General features: G+C 38.3%; 1 protein-coding gene across 1 annotated transcript in view; it reads left to right on the forward strand.

Moving 5' to 3' along the window:
- LOC125657452 (uncharacterized) overlaps window positions 1–6,872 on the forward strand; it is a 228,610-nt gene that overhangs the window by 214,421 nt on the left and 7,317 nt on the right. The gene's annotated exons all lie outside the window — the stretch shown is intronic.

Raw genomic sequence — 6,872 nt, forward strand, 5'->3', positions numbered from 1 at the left:
GTAACATCTTTACTTATAATTAAATTACAGGTAGACTAATGAACCACGGGGACATCTTATCTTATAATTATATTACAGGTAGAGTAATGAACCACGGGGAGATCTTATCTTATGATTATATTACAGGTAGACAAATGAACCACAGTAATATCTTTACTTATAATTATATTACAGGTAGACTAATGAACCACAGGGACATCTCATCATAACACACATTTATTATGATAGAGAACAGAGCAGATAATATGCCCCTGTGCTAAGTGTGTATATAACTAAATGCAATTTATCAAAATTTAGTGTAGTGGTCAGAGGCGGATCCAGAAATTGCGGTTAAGGGCGGTTATGAGGCAGTGCGTTCTGTTTATTACATTTTCTTCGGTTTTTCCTTCAGTACTTTTAGCTGTCCCTGTATAAACACTGATATAGATCCCTGGCACCGCGCAAGGACACATCAACTTCAACCAGAAGGTTACTGTCTGTATGACACGCCAACTTCAGCAAGAAGGCTGTCCGTATGACAGGGAGCATTACAAAAACTTAAAAACAATTACCAGCACAATGATATCAATGACTCCTCCTAGGCACCTGATCCCACCTCTGGTGTGTCCAGGGGTCCGTGTTTGCCCAACTATCTATTTTGTATTGCTTGTAGGAGTTATGAGATTGATCACTGTTCGTTATCTTCACCTTGCATCAGTTACACGAATTTTAAATCTAACAATTTGTTAAAGTACAGATGGAATGGTTTGTCAAATAAATGCAAATCACATCTTTGCGAGTGAATTAATTGATTTATCAAATATCATTGAAGATTGAGTTTGTCTTAGGTTTATGCATTTTTATTTTTATTTTACTTGTATTTGTAAAATTTAAAAATTCAATAAAATGACGATTCTCTTTAAATGTGCCTATTCGATTTGATCAATGAATGATTGAATTAAAGGTCTCCAGAAATGTTTTCATCGTTTTTCTACTTAGTTCAGTTGATGTGCTATTTACTACTTCATTCTCAGCGTTTTGTTTTCTGAATTTCGATAACGCGGACGTGCTCTTTTTCTTTCTGACCGACATGAATTGGTATACGTCAATGAAATTGTCACCATACCATCAAGTAATGATTGAGTTAAAGGCTTCATGAAATATTTCTGCCTTTCTTTTTAAATTTGTTATAATGACGAGATTTAATCTGAATGACTCTTGAATTGAGCAGTGTATCTACAATTACTTAACTATACTTTCATTAAAGGACGAAAACACACAATAGAGAAAATCAATGGCATAATTGCGTTTCTTCTTTGTTTTGGGTTCTAATCCAAAAAAAAAAATGTTTTCTATCAAAGTATCTACAAGTTGTTGAATATAAAATTTCCGAATCATTTCATTTGAAATCGAAGTTATTATCAGATTTAATGTCGATGACTGATTTAATTAGTCTCGGTGAATGTTTTTCATGGCTGCGTAATACATGTACTTTATGCCCACCTGTATGTTGGGGTTAGACTAGGGCCTCTATATAAACCAGGGGCGGATCCAGGACTGGTGGTTAGTAGGGGCACAATTTCATGAGAAGTCTTAGATTTTACAGATTATATAAGGCTTGAAATATGTCTCCTATTTAGTCATTTTTACTATTTTCTAACATTTCGAATAAGGTAAAACTAATAAAATCACACAAAATTTTAAGGGTTTGGGGTGAAAATGTTAAGTTCTCTCTCTCTCTCTCTCTCTCTCTCTCTCTCTCTCTCTCTCTCTCTCTCTGATAATGTTATAGATTCAGTACTGCTTTTATTATTTTATGCTTCTAATTAAAATGAGTTCATATAGAAATCAAAAACATTGATAATCGATAGTGTATATGTACTAGTTGCATTTGACACCAAAGTTTTAAATATTGATTCCATGCACGTGAAATCGGAGGGGGCGAAATATGTAAGCTTCAAAGTTAAGAATTCATCCATGTAGCGACCTACCCACTGCACGATTGACGAAATTGAAATTCAGACAGTTTGAGCGAATGAAGACTAACAGCCGCCTCACACACGTGTGCACAATTAAAGGTTTTGATAATCCGACAGTTTAAGCACCATTGTTGTTGTTATCTTATTGCATGTCAATAAGTTTAAACCAATTAACCAGCAACATACCCATTCTGACGCCTAGAAAAATATAAGTAATGTTAGCAAGAGACTCTATAAAGTTCAATCTGCAGTTTGATCATATTTCGTCATTCGGTAGTTTTCTTAAAATCAGAAGAAGAAAAATGTTCGTCGGGTTAGAGGGACTATATACATGTATTTGACTATAACAATGACCTATGTATAACTTATAATCTCATATAAATTCGAAGGGTTTTCCGCCTCAATAGACAATTGGGTTGTCAGCTAACCCGGGTATTTGTTTGACTTCTTGCAAAGTGTGAAATATATTGGGTCGGCACAAGATACCCGTGATCTTAGACTAGATCTGATATCGCGCCAACCCAATATATTTCAAACTTTTCGCAAGAAGTAAAAAAATCTGTTAATTTCAAATATCCGAACTAGCTAACCGTTATTTTAAAGTTCTATTGTGGCAAAGACTGTAGGATTTTGCATGGAGTATGCCTGCTATACATAAATCATTGTATTATCCAGACACTCCCGATGAACATTTTTTTTTTCTTATGAAGAACTCTATCACAGTACATTGAACGTCAGTCTCGGTCGAATGTACATGTAATTAAATCGTGATTTAAAAAAACAACAACCAATTGCTGGTTTGAATTTTTGCTTTTATGGATTGTATAGTAAATGAATTCCAATTTCTAAATAATCGATATTGGCCTAATATCTATAATAAATGAAGTTAATTTGAAAGATGCATGCTATTACAATATCATAGAAGTAATTATGTACCTTAAACACTGCTTTTGTCAGAGAGAGAGAGAGAGAGAGAGAGAGAGAGAGCAAAACTGTTAATTATTGAAAATCCCTATTGCATGTTGTATGATTTCATTTACGGAATATACTAATATACATTCAAAAACAGGAATTGCCTTCAGCACGCACTACCATTACACAGTGTATTTAAGAATATTTTAATGAAGAAAGGGTGGTTAGAAAATTATAAGGAAAATTTTCAAAACCTTGTTTTCTCAAAACGTAATATGATATCGTTGGAATTTTTATCTCAAGATTCTTAAAGACAATATACATATGAGGGTGTTGCTATTTTCTTTTTAATAATTCCATCTTTATCATGAGTATTTAGCCTGCAGCACATTTTAACACCTTCTACAAGGTGCCCCTGGCCACAGCAAAGCTCCTGGAAGCTGTGTGTATCGGCAAAAAGCACACACCGTGGAACACGGAGGATCGCCGTGGTTTTCTACGGTGGGAAGTACACATTTCGTGTCGGGTATTTCAGGTCAACGAAAGGAGAGTGAGAGAATATGTCTACAATGAGAGCAGTATGCCTCTTTCTCTCTCTCCAGTTTTCATTTTCTGGCGCAACGTTGACCGCACACACGAATCAAAACTCACTAGTTCAGTCCATATATGAGAGAGAGAGAGAGAGAGAGAGAGAGAGGCCCGAGGATGAGCTACCTGATATGCACTACCATAATGAATTTTAAACACAAACCACAAAACCTCCGCATCCCAGAAATATACAAGTATTTCTGTAATCTTAGTATTGTCCTGAACATGTTGGATGTGGATTTACACGAAAGGCACACAAAGTTATAAGGGTACAGTCCCCGCTCGATATGTAACTATTTGTTACAAAGCGCACCACAAATGGCGACATTTTACAGCAAAAATAAATCAATAAAATAGTGTTAGCCATTCACCTCGTTGTTACATACCGTGTCGTTGTTACATATCGTGTCATTGTTGCATACCGTGTCATTGTTACTAACCGTCTCCTTGTTACGTACCGTCTCATTGTTACAGAACACCGTGTCATTGTTACATGTTTTGTCTTTGTTACATAGCGTATCGTTGTTACAAACCGTGTCACTGTTACATAGCGTGTCCTTGTTACATAGCGTGTCATTGTTACATAGCATGTCCTTGTTACATAGCGTGTCGTAGTTAAATATTGTTTCGTTGTTACATACAGTGTCCTTGTGACATACCGTATCATTGTTACATATCGTGTTGTTGTTAGATTGATTGTATCTTGCTTAACGTCTCGCTCGAGAATTTTTCACTCATATGCAGACGTCACCAAGACCGGTGAAGGGCTTCAAATTTAGGCCTATGCTCGGCGCTTACGGCCATTGAGCAGTGAGGGTTCTTTAGCGTGCCACACCTACTGTGACAAGGGACATCCGTTTTTAAGGTCATCTCCGAGGACCCGTGACATTCACACCTGGTGCCGAGCGTTTGACGATGGAACTATCACTACCCGTTTTAACGACTTGGGTATGTCGCGGTCAGGATTCGAAGCCCGGCCTACCGCATGCGGGGCGAACGCTCTAACCTCTCGGCCACCGCGGCGGTGTGTCATTGTTACATACTGTGTCATTGTTACATACCGTGTCGTTGTTACATACCGTGTCGTTGTTACATACCGTGTCATTGTTACATACCATGTCATTGTTACATACCATGTCATTGTTACATACTGTGTCATTGTTACACACCGTGTCATTGTTACATACCGTGTCATTGTTACATACTATGTCATTGTTACACACCGTGTCATTGTTACATACCGTGTCGTTGTTACATACCGTGTCATTGTTACATACAGTGTCGTTGTTACATACCATGTCGTTGTTACACACCGTGTCATTGTTACATACCGTGTCGTTGTTACATACCGTGTCATTGTTACATACCGTGTCTTTGTTACATACCGTGTCATTGTTAAATGCCGTGTCGTTGTTACATACCGTGTCATTGTTACATACCATGTCATTGTTACATACCATGTCATTGTTGCATACTGTGTCATTGTTACACACCGTGTCATTGTTACATACCGTGTCATTGTTACATACTATGTCATTGTTACACACCGTGTCATTGTTACATACAGTGTCGTTGTTACATACCGTGTCATTGTTACATACAGTGTCGTTGTTACATACCATGTCGTTGTTACATACCGTGTCATTGTTACATACCGTGTCGTTGTTACATACCGTGTCATTGTTACATACCGTGTCATTGTTACATACCGTGTCATTTTTACATACTGTGTCATTGTTACATACCGTGTCATTTTTACATACCGTGTCGTTGTTACATACCGTGTTGTTGTTACATACCATGTTGTTCTTATATACATGTCGTTGTTACATATCGTGTTGTTGTTACATTGATGGATTGCATCTTGCTTAATGTGTCGCTCGAGATTTTTTTATTCATATGGAGACGTCACCAAGACCGATGAAGGGCTTCAAATTTAGGCCTATGCTCGGCGCTTACAGCCATTGAGCAGTGGGGTTCTTTAGCATGCCACACCTACTGTGACACGGGACATCCGTTTTTAAGTTCATCTCCGAGGACCGGTGACCTGCACACCTGATGCCGAGCGTTTGACGATGGAACTATCACTACCCGTTTTAACGACTTGGGTCTGTCGCGGCTGGGATTCGAAGCCCGGCCTACCGCATGCGGGGCAAACGCCCTAACCTCTCGGCCACCGCGGCGGTGTGTCGTTGTTACATACTGTGTCATTGATGCATACCGTGTCATTGTTACATACCGTGTCGTTGTTACATACCGTGTCATTGTTACCTACCCTATCGTATCAGAACCACAGGCAATTGGATCGCTTGGGGTCGAATTTACTATATAAAGAGTCTTTGTATAGTAAATTCGACCCCAAGCGATGCAATTGCCTGTGATCAGAACAGATCTGCCTAAGAGCAGGCATGTAGAATCAGGGGATGAGGGTATCCCCTACATTTCTACAGCGATTTTCCCCCAAAATTTCAATGTGCCTATAATTAAGGAGGTATGCTGCACCAGAGAAATTTGATGTGGGTGAACTGGAGGATATGTACAATATTTTGAAATTAAAATCTTTGAAATCTAGTTTATTTAGTCAAACAATGCAGTTTTAGTTGATACCAATCTGAGGAAAGTTTATGAACCCTGCGGGACTCGAACCCGCAATCTACAGTTCAGCAGTCGACGTGCTAATCTACTGAGCTATGCAATGATTTTTTTAAATGAATAGGCAAATATTGCTGATATTTATATTTTCATCCATGTTTTAAAAGGAAGTCAGCCATCAAGACGATGTAGAGTACCCCTCAAATGACCCCTCTCTGCTATTTCCTAAGGACAACCCACTATTTCATTCAATTCGAACGAAAATCTAACTATAGATTTAAAATTAAGAATGTTAACCTTTTGGAAATATTTTACCCAATATTCTTCGTAATTTTTCAGTTGTTTCTGCTCCCAATTCAATGGTCAAAATGTGTCATCTTTTATGAGAACTTCCCAGGGTGAGGTGACATAATGTATAACAATGGAAAAAAAATTGTGAGCGAATGCGTTTTTAAAAATTTTTTCAACTCGAAAGCACTGTAGCTTTTCAGCGGCTAAAGCAATGACACTATTGCGTCATAGGCGGCTTGATAGGAGAAGTTTTCTAAATATTCCCATGAAAAACTCTTACCTCTTATTGTGGTCTCTGACCGTCTCACCTTACACCCGTGGTCCTGATTTTTAACTACCCCGGATCCTGACTTTTAACTACTCCGGATCCTGACTTTTAATTACCCCGGATCCTGACTTTTAACAACCGAGGGTCTTGACTTTTAGCTACCCCGGGTCCTTATTTTTAATTACCCAGGATCTTAACCCCAGGTCCTGCCTTTTAACTACCCTGGGTCCTGAACTACCCCGGGTCCTAACTTTTAACTACCC

The sequence above is a fragment of the Ostrea edulis genome, chromosome 8 (assembly GCF_947568905.1).
Source record: "Ostrea edulis chromosome 8, xbOstEdul1.1, whole genome shotgun sequence".
Taxonomy (NCBI): Eukaryota; Metazoa; Mollusca; class Bivalvia; order Ostreida; family Ostreidae; genus Ostrea; species Ostrea edulis.